This window comes from Halichoerus grypus, chromosome 5 (assembly GCF_964656455.1).
Source record: "Halichoerus grypus chromosome 5, mHalGry1.hap1.1, whole genome shotgun sequence".
In the NCBI taxonomy this organism is placed as follows: domain Eukaryota; kingdom Metazoa; phylum Chordata; class Mammalia; order Carnivora; family Phocidae; genus Halichoerus; species Halichoerus grypus.
In genome coordinates this window covers 52,265,561-52,282,069 of record NC_135716.1, presented here as the reverse complement: position 1 = coordinate 52,282,069, position 16,509 = coordinate 52,265,561, and the positions used below count along the sequence as shown (strand labels likewise).

At 43.2% G+C, this 16,509-nt stretch overlaps 1 protein-coding gene across 4 annotated transcripts in view; it reads right to left on the bottom strand.

Annotated features, from left to right (window-relative positions):
* Nucleotides 1-16,509, bottom strand: part of PAG1 (phosphoprotein membrane anchor with glycosphingolipid microdomains 1) — a 143,160-nt gene that overhangs the window by 27,936 nt on the left and 98,715 nt on the right. The window contains exon 4 of one of the 4 annotated variants that reach the window (XM_078072284.1): nt 5,476-5,731. The exons of the other annotated variants lie outside the window; for them this stretch is intronic. The gene's annotated coding sequence lies outside the window, so the exon portion shown is untranslated. The remainder of the gene's footprint in view (nt 1-5,475; nt 5,732-16,509) is intronic. 4 annotated transcript variants of the gene reach the window in all.

The following is a 16,509-nucleotide window of genomic DNA, read 5'->3' as shown; positions in this document are numbered from 1 at the left end:
GGTGGGGGGAGGGGCAGAGGGAGAGAGAATCTCAAGCAGACTCCACGCTGAGTGCAAAGCCCAATGAGGGGCTCAATCTCATGGCCCAAGATCATGACCTGCGCTGAAATCAAGAGTCGGATACTCAACAGACTGAGCCACCCAGGCGCCCCTCATTTTTTGTTCTTAATGGTAAATCTTTTTTTTTTTTTTTTTTTTTAAAGATTTTATTTATTTATTTGAGAGAGAGAATGAGACAGAGAGCATGAGAGAGGGGAGGGTCAGAGGGAGAAGCAGACTCCCCACTGAGCAGGGAACCCGATGTGGGACTCGATTCCGGGACTCCAGGATCATGACCTGAGCTGAAGGCAGCCACTTAACCGACTGAGCCACCCAGGCGCCCCCTTAATGGTAAATCTTGAGAAGGAGAGAGAGGGAAAGCAGGAGCTACTGATGGAATCTTAGAGACCAGACGAGATACACAGGTAAAAGGGCTTTATTATGCATAAGCAAGTCTTAATGGAAAATGTGCAATTTGGGCTTTATGGTCTATCTCTTGTGCCCTGCATGTTTGCTCAGCTAAATTCAAAGTTCCTTAGGGCTGGGGTGGGGAAGGTGTCCGCCTCATTTCCCACCCTCTTCTCAGTATCTACATAAACGTGAAAATAGGAGCCAATCAAGAAATTTTTTAACTGAGGGGCGCCTGGGTGGCTCAGTCGTTAAGCGTCTGCCTTCGGCTCAGGTCATGATCCCAGGGTCCTGGGATCGAGCCCTGCATCGGGCTCCCTGCTCGGCGGGAAGCCTGCTTCTCCCTCTCCCTCTCCCCCTGCTTGTGTTCCCTCTCTCACTGTGTCTCTGTCAAATTAAAAAAAAAAAAATTTTTTTAACTAAATATTTATTTCTGTAGGAAAGACGAGACTCTCAAAATGCAAGTTTAATAATTTATAAGGTAAGGGAGAGAAGGAGAATAAAAGAGATGAGCACATCAAGCAAATAATAAAAAATAAGCCAAGTATGTCTTAAGGCAAAACCCTAACTCCTGAGTAAACACAGCCCCCGGGCTTCCTTGTACTGTCACCGAAGCAACTGAGGGCTCTAGAGAAAAAGCACAGCAGCGGAAATGTCGGTGCGTGTGTACGTGGGTCCTCGCCAACTGCGGCCGGCCTCTCAGCGCTGGTGGCCCCACTGCGTCCCCTGAGCTCCCGCCGATCCTCTGACCCCTTCTTGGCAGGGGCCTTTCATGCTTTCCCGTCTCTTCCCGCCCTCAAAAGGCGCCGGGGCTTCCATGTCTCGAGGAAAGAGGAGCCTTAACTATTCTTGGCTCCCCTTCTCATGCTTTTCATCTGATGAAAGCCTAACCACGCTTTAGATCTCAGTTTAAGTGTCACTTCCTTGGAGCAACTTTCCGGATGCTGCACTTCAGTCCCCCTTCCCCCTGCGAGGGCACACACACACACCAGTTTAGTTTAGGCCCATTTTGTAAAAGACTGTAAAGCTTTTTCCTTCATGGCATTATTCAAAACTGAAATGATGAAGCTCTTCGCCGTCTCCTCCGCTGGTCAAAGTTCAAAATGGGGCACTGTGAACAGACCTATCTGGTTCACAGCTGTAGCCCTAGTGACCAGCACACAGTAGGCACTTAACAAATAACCTGAATGAATTAACAGTCGAATGAACTAATAGAGCAGAGGAGAAAAAGCATCCACGAGAAGGTGAATATTGACCAGGCCTTCAGGAATGGTAAGGATGAGAAGAAACTGCTCTTTCTCAGTCTCTTCAAATGGTGTTAAAATTCCACGGGGACATGAGGAATATCGAAAGTCCGCTTGTCAGCCTCCCTGATAGACAGATTTCCATGGTACTGCCTCCCCCCTCCCATCTAGGATCATCTTGCCTCTACCCGGGGCCTGAAGAGACCTACCATGTATCAGTTTTGACTCAAAGGCTTGAAATAAAAAACACTGAAAAAGCCCAAGTGAGTATGTGCTCTGTGCCAGCCTCTCTTCTGCACGTTACGTTATTTCCTCCTTATGGTGCTCTGGTGGAGGTGAGGAGCCTGAAGCTCAGAGGTTAAGTACCGTGTCCAGGGTCACACAGCTATGGGTGTCCTGACTCGGTGTCCCCGGCACTTCACACTCTTGCATGGTGCCCAGCAGTGTGTTCTCAGGGAGCACGCGGTGGCCAGCCCCACGCTGCTCGCCATCCCCAGCTGTCTGCCTGTTGGGGACATAGGAGCCTCACCCTTCTTCCTGGCCCTTTTAACTTCCCTCTATCATGACTTGTTTTTAGCACCAGAGGGAAGAATGTTCACTCTCTTCTGGTTTGCTCACTGCTCCTTCTCAGCCACGTACCCTCGCGCGTCCTCCTTCCGGGGGACCTAGAGTACCTTCTGGCCCCTGCCCCAACAGCTTTGCTGGATCCCCGTGAGGATTTGCTGTTTGCCTGAAGGTCAGCTTCCGGAGACCAAGACTTCACAGTTCCGCGCTGCTAGGCATTGTTTACACTGTTTTTATTTGGCTTATTAGGTACAGTGATTGTGATTCAGCCAGTTTCTTTTTCATAATAGTAAAAGATATAACCAATAACAACTTAAGTTTCTTTGCTGACAGGTTCTGAAATTTACTGCTTGACCTAAATGCCTCTCAAATCCTCCATTCATGGCTGATGATATTTAAACGATCAGATGTATTTTAGCAGCTGGTCCGACTGGGGGTGGACAGCTAATTACAAATGCTCCAGTATCCATCACATACCAATTAGCTTCTACCAAGCCCTCACCCTAAACATGCTATCTTGTTGAGACTGCACATCAAACGGTGCTTCTTCTGGGAAAGGTGAACTCTCAAGATGGAAGAGGCGGAGTGGAGAGTAGACGGCAACATAAGTCCCGTGCCAGAGGAATCCCACCCTAGCACTGGTTTCATCGTGAGCTGGAGCAGAGTTAGATAAAGCAGTCGGCTGTCTCTGCCACACCTTCTCCTGTATTTCCACATCCTCACGTAAGGGCGGCTGATGTCAGAGTGCATGTGTTCCCTGGGTGCGGGCAAGAACGTGGCTCACCTTGCCACCTGCTGCCTGGTGCGTCATGGTCATCCTCGTTCTCATCTTGACTCTATTTTTAAAACACTACAAATTCTTTATTTCATAGAATCAGCAGACAAAATCCTTTTTATTGACTCCTAAAAAGAACAATCAAAATCTTCAGAAAACATCCCTGCAAGTTACTTGCTCCTGCTACTGGGGACTCCTCAGTGCTGGGACTGGTTACATCCGAGTAAGTCAGAACTTGTATTTGAAAGCACAGGTTCTCAGGGCTCATCATCAAGGCTTTCTGCCAGGAACGGGGTGCTCAAGGGCTCTAGAAGATTCCCAGGCCCCTTGCAGAGAAGTGGCAGGGCAAGGGTTCCAGTAGAGCAGAGCTTCTCAAAGGGTGGGCCTGGACAAGAAGCCTCAGTGTCTTCAGGGAAGTTGTTAAAAATGTAGAATTCTGGGGGGCACCTGGGTGCCTCAGTCATTGAGTGTCTGTCTTTAGCTCAGGCCATGGTCCCAGGGTCCTGGGATCGGGCTCCCTGCTCGGCGGGAAGCCTGCTTCTCCCTCTCCCACTGCCCCCTGCTTGTGTTCCCTCTCTCGCTGTGTCTCTCTGTCAAATAAATAAATTAAAAAAAAAAAAATCTAAAAAAAAAAAAAGGTATAATTCTGGGCTTGCCTGAGGCTTATGAATCAGAAAGTCAGGGTGGGGCCCATAATCTCTCTCTCTTATTTAAGATTTTATTTATTTATATTAGAGAGAGAGAGAGAGAGAACGCAAGTGGGGGAGGGAGAAGGACAAGCAGCCTCTGCACTGATCACAGAGCCCGATGCGGGGCTTGATCTCATGATCTTGAGATCATGATCCCAGCCAAAATCAAGAGTCCGACGCTCAACCGAGTGAGCCACCCAGGGGCTCCCCCCTTTATCTCTGTTTTAACAAGCCCTCCAGGTGATTGTGATGCAGGCTGAATTTGAGAAGACTGTTCTAGAACAGACTTCAATATATCTACAGATCACCTGGGGATCTTGTTAAGGTGCAGATTCTGAATTCTGTGTTTCTAACTGGTTCCCAGGTGAGGTCTAGGCTGCTGGCCTGAGGACTACATTTGGAGTAGTACTAGGATACATGATCATCTTCCTTCCAACTAGGGCTGAAGGGTCATCCAGCCAGATTCCTGGTGAATCCTTGGTCTTCAACTCATTCAAAGTTATGTGAAGACAAGGCCAGAGCCCCCCGTGTCCTAGGACTTTCTTGATTCCCATAGAAGTACTCCAGTAAAAGGCAGCTTTTTACCAATCCAGAATGGTGAGTGGAATGCCAGTGAGTGGACACGTCACTGTGTGTTCTTTTCCACAACACGTTCAACCACGCCCAAACCTCCCGTGCCTCAGTTGCTCCTGAAAAATGAGGTCATTTATAGGGTTTCTGTCCAGCTCTGAGACTCTATCATTTTATGAAAGTAGCCAGAAATTCCTCAGGTCTAAAATAAAAATTCAGGACTTTCCACCCAAAGGGAGATGTCGACCCAGCAAGAACATGAAATTCTCAGGGTGATCAATAGTTTCAACTGCCCAGAAAGCATAGTCTTAGTCATTCCCAGGAAAACCTGACCAGGCCGCAGCAGTTACAGGAACGTCAGGGGGAAAAAATCACAGGCAGCCCTTTTAGTCAGTGTCCAGTGCCAGGAATCAGTCCCCACGGCCCCTGCAAAACATCAACTCCACTTGCGGCAAGCCCACCGCTGAGCACGGGCAGCGAGGCTGACTTACAAGTCTGTTCTCTTCGTCAACATCTAGCTGGCATATTTACACATTTATAATTCGTATTTATAACAGCCTTTGAATAAAATGCAAAGACAAAACTAAAAATATGCAGATGGGCATACACCTGTTTTGGAGAGAGAAAATGCCGCTGCTGGAAGCTTCTGAGGCTTTTTAAAGGCATATGCCCAAACTTAGGACGATCTTACCGAGAAAGCAAGTCTGTAAGGGAGCTAATTTCCAACCTCAGTATCTGATAAGCCTGAAGAGGCTCCAAATGTAATAAAACATTCTGGAGAAGTTCTCTGTCTCTATTATTAAAGACGGTCAGCTCTGTGGGTTGGTTTCATTAGTTTCTTGACTAATATCTCTGATATTTCTTACTCTTTAACACGAAAGTACGAAGTGTATTTTACTCTCGAACACTCTGTAATTCATCAAAAAAATAATTGTTAAATACCTACTATGTCCCAAGCACTGTTTCATCTTCTTGAATATGAGATCACATGGGTCTGAGACAACTTCATTGTAAAATTTAATATGCAAGAGGAGAAAAATGTTTCCAATCAAGTTCCTAATACAGCGCTATATTTTGATCAAAGATTTTAAAAAGCCCATTGTTGAATTCCAAGCACGTGAAATCAGAAAGCAACAAAAAGCCGCAAGCGCTTCCCACCATACTGCGTGAGTCACAACAATCGTACTTGCTTCTGTTCAGCTTGACGGCACGGACACCGTGGCGTTGACACAGCGGCAGTGTCCTCGGACGGGTGTCGTTTCAAGCTGAGAACTGTCCTCAGTGTGTCTGGTGGATTCCAAAGACAGCCTTTGCCTGCTCCCAGGGTGGGAAGGACCACTTCCCTGCATGCGCTCCATCACAGTCAGGGTCAGCCAGCCTCCAGGGGCAGGTCAGAGTTCAAGGACCAGGGAAGCTACCTGCAGAGCTCCACCACCTCCTTACTAAGTGGGAGAAAACAGCTTTCACTTTATGGTTAAAGGACGCTTGGAAAACCAAATATTCATGCAAGCGTTGGTGCGTGTATTTAAAATCTTACAAAGGCATACATGGAACAGACCAAAGTCCCCTGGTAAGGAATAGGGAGGCAAAGACGAAGGATGAGAGGACTGAGGCCAGAAGGCAGGCACCGTGTGCGTGAGGTTGGTGGAGGGAAGAGATTTGGGGGCTTTTTCTGTCATTTTTTCCCTGCCTTACCACTTTACCTATAGCTGGCCTTAATCCGTGGTTACTTTGTGAATTTGAGAATGACATATGTATGTACCTGTCTACCTACTTCAGTACATTTGTTTTCCTCTCTTCCTTTGCCCAATTTAGGGAAGATAAAACCACACGGACGGGGGTAGGGGAGTAGGTGTAACGGAGTGGCGGCACCTTGGAGACAGGTTCTTACACGACTCGGTTCGACACGACCAGATAGGGAACTCGACGACCAGAACCAGTCACCTCCTTCGGGAGAGGTCCGTGTTCACCACAGAGCCACTCCTATGCCAGGGAGCCAGAAGACTCCGGACTAGGTAGAAAAGGCAAATGGAGCGAATTATAGGGTTCTGAGGAAAGACATGGCAGGACAGAACAGTATCATACTTCTGAGCAAGAGAATGTCTTTTCAGTTTAAAGGAGGAGTATTTTGACTGTGGCCTGCTGCATAACCAGTCCTGATGTATTCAAGTGCCTCAATTCAGTGGCCTCCAGCCCCCTCCGTCCATCGGCCCCATCAGCTGCCTGTGCCTGCCTTTCCGGGCCACAGGAGAGCACCACGCACTGCACACGTGTCCTCAAGAACCCCGTCACATCCTGCTTCACAACGCCCGGGACGCCTGTTAGGTAGGCTGCTGATGCCCAGGCCTGACCCTCAGATACTCTGATACGATAGAGTGGGAGTGGGGCCCAAGAATCCGTATTTTTAACATGTCCTAAGTGATTCTGAAGGGAGTAGTTCACTGAAACCCACTGGCTCCAAATTTGTTAGGAGCCCAGTGGGAGTCCCAGTGAGGTGGGAGTTACTCAGCAAGCTTTCAAGAGTTCTGAAGTCCTCAAAACGGACACAGCATTTGGACAGGGGGGTCATGTGGGAAGAATTAGGGAAGGATGAGAGGAAATGTTTTTGTAAACACGGTTTCTATATGCTGTATTGTTTTTATTGGTTTACCCCATGAAAGGAAAAATGCAATCCCGTATTGAGTCCCCATGTGCAAGAGGTAGTGAGACTCCGGGGCAAACTATGGGGGGATCTCTGCAGGGCATCTCCTCTCCTTACAATGTCACATAGCTAATGTGATTATGAGACCTAATGAACTGAAACTAATGCAATTTTGAAAATCTTCATAGCTAATGAAAATTGCATCTTCTCCCTCCAGATTTCCCATTTTCTCTGTTTGTAAACCATGAATAAAATGGAAGTTACGGGTTGAGGCTGTGTTTATGGAAAGTCTTAGTATAATTTGGAGGGTTTTATATTTTGAGTGTCACAGGGGCTCCAAGTCGAAGGATCACATTTGGAACTCACATTCAATGCCACAGTATGAAGAAATGTGTGGGAGAGACCTAGAATATGGGTTCAGGACACTGACGTTTTAGAGACAGGCTCTCCCCCTGCCGACTTCAAAGCACTCCCTATGCCAAATAGTCAAGTGTTGTCACTCTGCCCCAATTTCCATTTTCCCTGGAAAACGGAGAACAAGAAAAGTCTTCTAATTGCACAGTAAGAGCTATTATCGGGGTATGGCTTTGACATTCCCTCACCCTTCACTTCTCTATGTCGGGTTTTCACCCATTTTGAGGGGAAGGAACACTTCAAAGGCATTAAATTGAGAGGTAGGGGAGAGGCCTATGGTGGCAAGCATCACAGGCCGGGACAGACACAGCTTAGAGACGTGCCGGGGTGAGCTCAGGAAAAAGGGGCCGGCCACATCTTCTGAGTGTCCAAGGGACTCGATTTTAAATGTATTAAGAAAAGAAACACATATTTATGGAGTATAAGGTAAAACTATTTACAACTTAAAAAATGGAACATGGGAACTCAAAGAAATTTTGCACACGGAGTCAAGAATGTGAGTTCACTCTTCTCTGCCACTGACACTTTGAGTGGCTCTGCTCGTGCTAACAGCATACATCGTAACGTGTGGGTGGCGCCTCCTAGAGGTGTGGGCTATCACCGCAGAGTTCTACTGGCAGCTCCGTAAATGCGTCCTGTGGGAAAGGTAACAGTGGGACTTAACCTTGGGAGGGGCCCTACTTAATTATTTCTCACGCCTCTATTACAGGAAGACTTCAAGAAAAATATGCTTACATAAGGAACAAGAAGGTATGTTTTCAGACAGAAAACTCATAAAAAAATCAAAATAGTGACTGACATTTAATTATTGCTATTGGGAAAAAAATACTAATAAATTAGTATTTATCATTTTAATCCCTTGGATTAAATAAATTAAATACATTAAATACATCCAATACATTGCTAGTCCTGAAATTTGAGAAGGATTCAATCTTTTTTACATTACTTTTCTTAGACCTTTCTTCAAAGTCCTTGAAATTTTACTTCATTTTATTTCGTTGGTGTATTATATCAGAAACAAGCAAATTTTAGGGACAACTGGTCCTCTAGCAGTCACCTGTGTACTCTGTTTCATCTTCCTGAGAACACGATTAAGAACAATCTGAGACATTCTGCAACATTCACTAATCTATCATAAGTCTTTGATTCTGGAATCGAAGGATCCAGGATCCATCTAAGACACCAAGGTGTAAGATTTCAATATAGTCCCCAAAACTGTGTCATAATACTTAAATTCCAATTTTTCCTATTTCCTAACAGAGTTGTGGCCTGATGCCTTTTCCCCTCGCCTATTACTGGATATGGCTTTCAGATGGACTGAAGGACAGACTCCTACCCCAGCTGACTGGAATATCAATATCCTCCATTTTGTAGCTGACGTGGTCCTATTGTAATGAGCTAGGGCTACACTAGCTAGCAGCTAAACCTATGGACTAATGTCTTAATGAGGTGGCTATTATAAAATAATAGTCTAAGAAACTGTCATGATTCGTTTATCTGCATTTTTCGGTAAAACTATTAATGACATTGTTCCATTGTGTAGTACATACAGCTTTGTGTGTCTGTGTGATCAACTCAGAGATTTTAGTGCCTGGAAAAAGGGTTTTTATCCTGCTAGATTAGTTTGCCTTTTTTTAATAACAACTCAACTATATGTACAAAAATCATATTTCTTTTTCTCTTCCCCTCTCATATAGCTGGCTGGAAACTCAAAGATGTAATTATCCTCAATTATGGCAATTACCTTAGTCTAGCTCTTTCTTTCCTCTCTCTACACCAACCCCAACTGCAAGTTTTTTATTTCATACATTTTGAAGAGCCTTATATGAATGTCTTTATTATAACAACCTCAATATTTCTTAGAAGCAAATCTTAATTTCTAAATATTGCATACATGAAGATTTAAATTTAATTATCATGAACTGTTTATAGATTTTAAAAGTTTTCAATGTCCAGAATAGGTTTTAGAGGAAGAGACATTTTTTAGAAAGCAAAGGATAAAAGAGGATGGAAGGAAGGAAGGAAGGAAGGAAGGAAGGAAGGAAAGAAAGGAGGTAGGGAGGGAGGGAGGGGGATTTTCCCACTAAGTTAATCTTTTGGATCATAAGTTCTGATCTTTACTCAAAGGAAATAATGAAAGGAGTATCCAGATGATATACCAGATACAAAGACTAAGATAATTAAAATCAAACCAACTTTATCCTAAATACTATACAGAATCATTAAATTTCTCTGAATTAGACTAGGGTTTTCAATCCTGACTATACATTAGAATCACTTGGGAAACTTTTTACGGTATATGAAATGCCCGAGCCTAACCCTAGAAATTGAGTAGGGATTGGGTCTGGACATTGACATTTGTAAATGTGTCCCTAGAGCATCTGAATATATAGTTAGGGCTGAGAATCACTTAGCTAGACTATGCATTCACGTTTCTAAACTTTTAACTGCTAAATGTTACTTCATCTTATTTCTTAGGGTATTGAAACCTGGCAGAGTCAGGATGTGACCATGTAAAACAGAAACAGCTCATCGTTCCTCTTCCCACACAAGTCCGCACCGGTAACCACATCAACCAAGTTTTTTGCACACGTATAGCCTCAGAGCTTGGGCCAATAGAGCATGTATGGAGTCTATTCCAGAAGGTGGTATCTGAGCTTGCAACATAAAGACTCAGACCCAGAAAATATGGGAATTGAGCCACGTTCTCTGTCTGCTGTATTGTCTACGTATGTTTCTCTGCATCCCTCAAAACACTAATCTTTTTTTTTTTTAAGATTATTTATTTATTTATTTGACAGAGAGAGAGACAGCCAGAGAGGGAACACGAGCAGGGGGAGTGGGAGAGGGAGAAGCAGGCTTCCCGCTGAGCAGGGAGCCTGATGCGGGGCTCGATCCCAGGACCCTGGGATCATGACCTGAGCCGAAGGCAGACGCTTAACGACTGAGCCACCCAGGCGCCCCTCAAAACACTAATCTAAAAGTTGTATGTTAAATAGAGTTGACTGGATAAATTAAAATAGAATTATTTTAAAGTATATTCAAATATAAAAATTTCAACAAGAAACACACAAAAATATCTCCTGGTCTGTTACTGGTCCTCACATAGCCCTGGTTTTCGGTTACATGTCAAAGCTGAGCTAAAGTACGCTCATTATCTTCCACTTGCAAAATGATCCATAATTCTTACAGGTAGAGAGTATACTGGAAATGAACACAATATTACAATGACAATACTCTGCATTATACTTTAGGCTACTTTAGCTTGTCTCTTGATCTTCACTGCTTAAATGGCCACAATGCACTTTGTTCACCTCAGACTGACAAACAGTTATTGCAAGACTACCATGGCTTTTTCTTTCTAGCTCCTGAACGTCACCCTGAATCTTTTATCCTAGGTGTTTATCTGCTGGAATGATCATCCTTCAAGTCATAACAGAGCTGCTTCCTCTTTATTTTTTCTATCCTGTTCAAGCATCCTGTTCTCAGAGAAGACTTCCAAAGCCCTCCTTGCCCATCCCCACCCTCAGCCTTTATCCCATTATCCTCTCTTCCTTTCCCGTTATCCCAGCTGAAAGCATCTTATACATTGGTCTTTGTGTTTATGGTTGCAGGACCCCCTTTAGAATAGAAGCCCCACGAGCACAGGCCCTCTCTGTCCTCGCGGCTCTAACGGCAGCACCCGCGAGAGCAGCAGGCGCTCACACGTGCGCTGTCTCACCAAGAATGTGCTGACTGCAGTCTTGTATCCTTTAAGGGTGAAACTACTGATACTAATGGATAATAAATGAGTGTGTACAGTGGCAATTTGAACCTACCGTTCGCCAGGCAATATGCACGTGCTGGGATTTTAATGAGACCCACAGAGCCCGCCGCTTTTGCAGAGAAGGCGATTTGCACCCTGTGCCCGGCTGGCTCTAAACTCCTGCCGGAGAGCTTCTCTGTTTGCACATCTTGCAATCTTGGCTGTTTCTTTCAGTTCCCAGCAGAAAGCAGCTAGACGTTAATGTCTGAAACTGCGCTTCCAATCTTCTGTTGAGGTTTCTTTAGACCACTTTATTGGGGGTAACACCAGGCTTATTTGGCACTGGATCCTCAGTGTACCAAGGAAACGTTTTTGAGTCTCTGTTATTTGTCATTCCCATACAGGTCTGGCTTGCGACAGGAGTTACACTGCAAAAAGCCTCCGCTTCATGTTGGTGGATTTATTACAGCCTGGGATCTTTTGTCAGTAATCTTATCCTTCCATTATTACCACATGATACTAATAGATCTGGCCAGGAAGTCAGCTGTAATATCTTCAGGACAAATCCTACTGACATATGGAATCGACAGTTGGACCCTACCTCTATTTTGAGGCACTTCTGTTGGGTCTAGATTAGCACTTGGAGCCATATTGATAACACACTCTGCCAGTCCTCCAAATATGGGCTGTGTTTGCATGTCAGCTTCATTCAGAATCTTCAGTATTGCAGTTTTCCATTCAGTACAGAAAAGTATATTTGATATCACTAGCAAAATCAGCTACGTTTGTATCTTGTGAAACATGCAGTTTCGTGCCCTTGCCCAGAAAAGGCACCTGAGAAATATTAGTTCTTCCTTCTGCATTCCTTGCTATTTGAACAAAAATGTATTTTATTCAAAAATATATTTAAAGAATCTGCATCTTTTAAAAAACTCAAAGTATATAAAGTATTTAAATGTACAGTTGGTATCTGATTCTCTTTTCAGTTAAATAGAGCTACATTAAATTCAAATGGTAAACTGGAATCATTATCAACAACAGAATCAGCTGCTTCAAATGCAGGACGGTCGATCACACTATAAAGTTCTAAGAGATGGTAGATCTTGCCTTAACCAAATCTAATATATATAAATTTATATTTGTAAAAGAGTAGGTATTATGAAATGATATGAATGTTTTATAAAAAACACTATTTTAAAAGATGACCAATTCAAATTTGTTTAAAATATAATTCAATTTCAAATAGACTTTTATAGAAACTTGCTGGAACCTAGGTAATGCATACAGTAGGCCATAAATAGTCCCAAAGCCAACTCAGAACTAACCATTATTTCTCAGCAATGATCATCTAAAGACTGTTCAAACTATAGGGTTGGGGCTGATGGGAAACTCTGTAGTGAGTCAGGATGATTACACCTGAACCCAGTGATTAATCTTAATGTCATGAAAAGAGGTACAACCAGACACTGGGTTCTGTGGTGCAAGACAAGGCACTAACTATGAAGTCTTCTTGCCAAAAATATGAATCGGAACTGATTAAGCCTCTAGATGTAACTGTCAGGCCTTTATTCTTTTTTTTTTTTTTTTTTTACATCTATCACTGAAGTGATCAAATAACAATCAAGGATTTTGTCTACCCAGGTCAGTTAATTCACACTCACGAGACTGTGAGGTTTGTGATTAAGTCTATATATGTGTCTGTCTGTGTAAAAAAGGAAGAACACATTTTACGTGTGCACCTTGTATAACTATCCATAATGACTCTCATCAGTGTGTCAACTGAAATGCCATGGTCTCATGTGTACGGAAATGAAAATGACAAACCGTGGTGCCAACCACACATTGAGCAGACACTCCCAGAGCCTCGCTCCTCTCCCTGGTTGTGTGATACTGTAATTCTTCTTCTCTGAGGTTCAGTCTTAGGCCCTCTTCCTTACTTTCATCATATTTTCTTCCTGGCATCTTTTGCACCCAAAGGCCTATGATGTCAGTCTGACTTAGCACTCGTTACGGTGGACAGCAGGAACAAGGCGAGAATCACAACATTATTCATAACACACGGAATGGACGTGGGGTCAGGTGTCTCACAGGCACAGGCGAAATCCCGCTCCAGCAGTAAGTCACCCCATGCTCCAGGGGGAGTTTCTCAACCCAAGTCCTTTCCTCATCTACAAAGACCCAACAGCCTTCATCTTTCCTCACCCCTCAGGTTCAGAGTACCTATTATTATCACATTATTTTTGTGTATCAAATATTTTCACAGATTTTACTTTTTTTTTTTTTTTTTTAAGATTTTACTTATTTATTTGACAGAGAGAGACACAGCGAGAGAGGGAACACAAGCAGGGGGAGTGGGAGAGGGAGAAGCAGGCTTCCCACGGAGCAGGGAGCCCGATGCGGGGCTCGATCTCAGGACCCTGGGATCATGACCTGAGCCGAAGGCAGACGCTGTTAAGCTGGTGTCTGAGCCACCCAGGCGCCCCCAGATTTTACTTTTTGAGTAGCTCAACAATCTTGTGAGAAATTTAAGGCAGGGTTCTTTTTTCTTTTTCTTTCCTTTTTTTTTTTTTTTTTTAAATCATTGTTGTTGTTTTAAGATGAGGAAACAGACCAGAGAGATTAAGAGGCTGGCCAAGACCCAACCTAACTAGGAAATAGCAGAGCCATCCCCGCCTTCCACTCTAGATCCTATATTCTTTCCTCATTATACATGGTATTAAAAAACTGTGATCTCGTATGAAGTGAAGTTCTCCTCAACGAGCCAGGAAAGCAAAGAGCACACAGGTGCCACCAGCCACCAACTCCGATGCCACAGGGGCCTGGCACGTACCGCGAACACTGAGGCAGGTCAGGTGGATATTAACCACAAGGACATAGTTTCTCTTTCTCAAAGAAACATGTTTCTCGTTTTTCTTTAAAGACACAAGCTGTTCATTCTATCTTTTGCTTTCTTTTTAACTCTACCTTAAGAAAACCACAGCACAAAAATATTAAGAAGTGGTGGTTAACATTCAACTTGATGGTTGGGGAATAACAGAGCAGGGTGGGGACTGCAGCCCCGCCATGTTGGGTGTTGGTTACCATTCTTCTAAAAGGTGTGGCATCCTCTAAAAGGGATAAAGTTCCATGGTCTTAAAAGGCAGAAGAAGACTGGTCCATCACTGTGTCAGCCTGTGAGAACCTGCATGAATACTACAGAGGTATGAGGTCAAACTAGTATTTATGTTTTCCTAATCATCTAAAATCTGAAGAATAAAATCAATTATGCTTACTAAATCTGTCAATGGCTTTCATGTGACTAGGATTTCTAATAGCATTCAAGGCATGTGCTTAATGTAAAATGTTTACTATACAGTAAATTCTTTATAGTAACCATACTAAAAACCTTACGATGTCCAGGGATCTTTGAGATTGAGCACAGCACATTTGCATTTAATTTTTATTTATAAAAAATCATTGCAGTAATTTAAGAGATTTGCCGGAATTGCAAGAGTAAAATTCTCTCATCTGGGTTCAGAAACCCATATACAACTTCGAGTTTGGCAAGCAAATGTCAAAAAATATGGAATTCCCCTTAAAGATATTATGTATAAACAGAGCCTTCACATTTAGAATAGCAAGCCCCAGATGGTCTATTAGTATCAACATAAACCACTGTCCTTGCCAACATGAATTTCATAAAGCAGAAATCATTCTCAGGCATGCACAGACAGACACATCACATCCATGAATACTTATTACCATATGCTCGGGACCAGGTAAGGTACTTTATTACATGGCCCATAAAACATTACTTGAAAAACAAACACCAAGTGTTCAAATGAACTGTTTACTCTTACAGCGAGGGCACTGAAGCCTTTATTGAAAGCGTGGCCTATACTCCCATGTTTCAGAGTGAGACTGGGTGGTGATTCAGGCTGTGACTGGCAGGCTTTCAAAGCAGAAGCAAGGCCATCAGCAAACCTGGTTGTGTTGGGCTGTCTTGAACATTTTAACTTATATTCTCTTTTTCTTTCTGATGACCTAAATTTCTGGGATTCGACATTTATGTTGCGAATAACCTGATGACTATAAATATGATGGAACTACCATGTAAACATAAGTCTCTGTACAATCATTATTGGCAAAATAAGCAACTGAGGCTTATGGAGTTTCAGTAGCTGTCCCCCACCCCCATCACTCAGAGAGGAAGAAAGTGAGAGAGAGGAGGAGAGCCACAGATCTTAATCACTCCACCTCAAGGACTTTCTAAAATCATAAAAGGAACTGCAGTATGATGGAAGGTGAGCCCCTGGAAACCAGTGTCAGCAGGTAGACAGAGCCCTTTGAGGGCTATGGGGCTTCTGGCGGTAGAGGGCTGGGAACGCAGGCTGGATTTGGGATGCAGAGCCCAATGATCATCTGAGATCCCTTTAAGGAGCTTCAAAGTACTGCAGTTGTAAAAAAGCAGACAGACACCATCCTCACGAACACGTGCATTTTTCTATACTACACATCCTTGAATAATCTTTGATGTTCTATTTATTTTAAAGAAGATAGCCTCTTTTTTTTGACCCAGTTCACATCACTGATTAGAGTTATTCTAGCTGTCAGATAAATAAATCTCCATTGAATCCAATTTATAGGATCCAAGAGTAGTTTATGGATCAATCTGGAACTATATGGGGCTTAGCTGGTTTTGTGAAAATACTTGTAACACAACAATGAAAAAAATCAATAAAGATTTATTAAGGTTTTCATTCTTTGCATAGGTTTAAAAATGAGTTCTAACCCATTAAAAGGGCCTTTAATATTTTTTGAGTTGAAATATTATGCTTTACTGTCTCTAATTTTTTTCTTGAGTTGACCCTTCGCATTAAGCATGCCTTTCTCCTGGGCAGCTGTGAAGATGCCTGGTTCCACTGCTGGTTTGTCAACCTCATCAGGTGATGACATCTGAATTCTATGCCAAGATACACACGCACTCACAGGCAATGAGCTTTTCCCTACTTGTATTATCTTGGTGCAACAGAGAAAGAAAGCATAACATTTATTTAACCTTTGTGAAGGCCATTTGGAGGCTCACTTAACACTCTTTAAAATAGGCAATTAAAAGAATCTGGCTGAAAATCTGATTTCTAATACATGTAAGAAAAAGTTAATAGCTTCTTTTTATTGAACATCTACCATTTACCAGATGCTTTTTAACTTGGAGCCTCACCTAGAAAAATCAAGTTACATTTAACTTATTCTTCATAGGATTGTTGTGAACCATAGGTAGGTGTAGAAGATTGTATAAATGGTTACAATTCTTCTCTTCCCTGCGTCCTCACTGTTTGCAATATGACTTTATAGGTCCTTTCAGTAAAAAATGTTGCCTATGTCTCTACCCTTAACTCTCGCCTCCCCTTGTGGCTCACCTTGTCTAATGAAATGCAGGG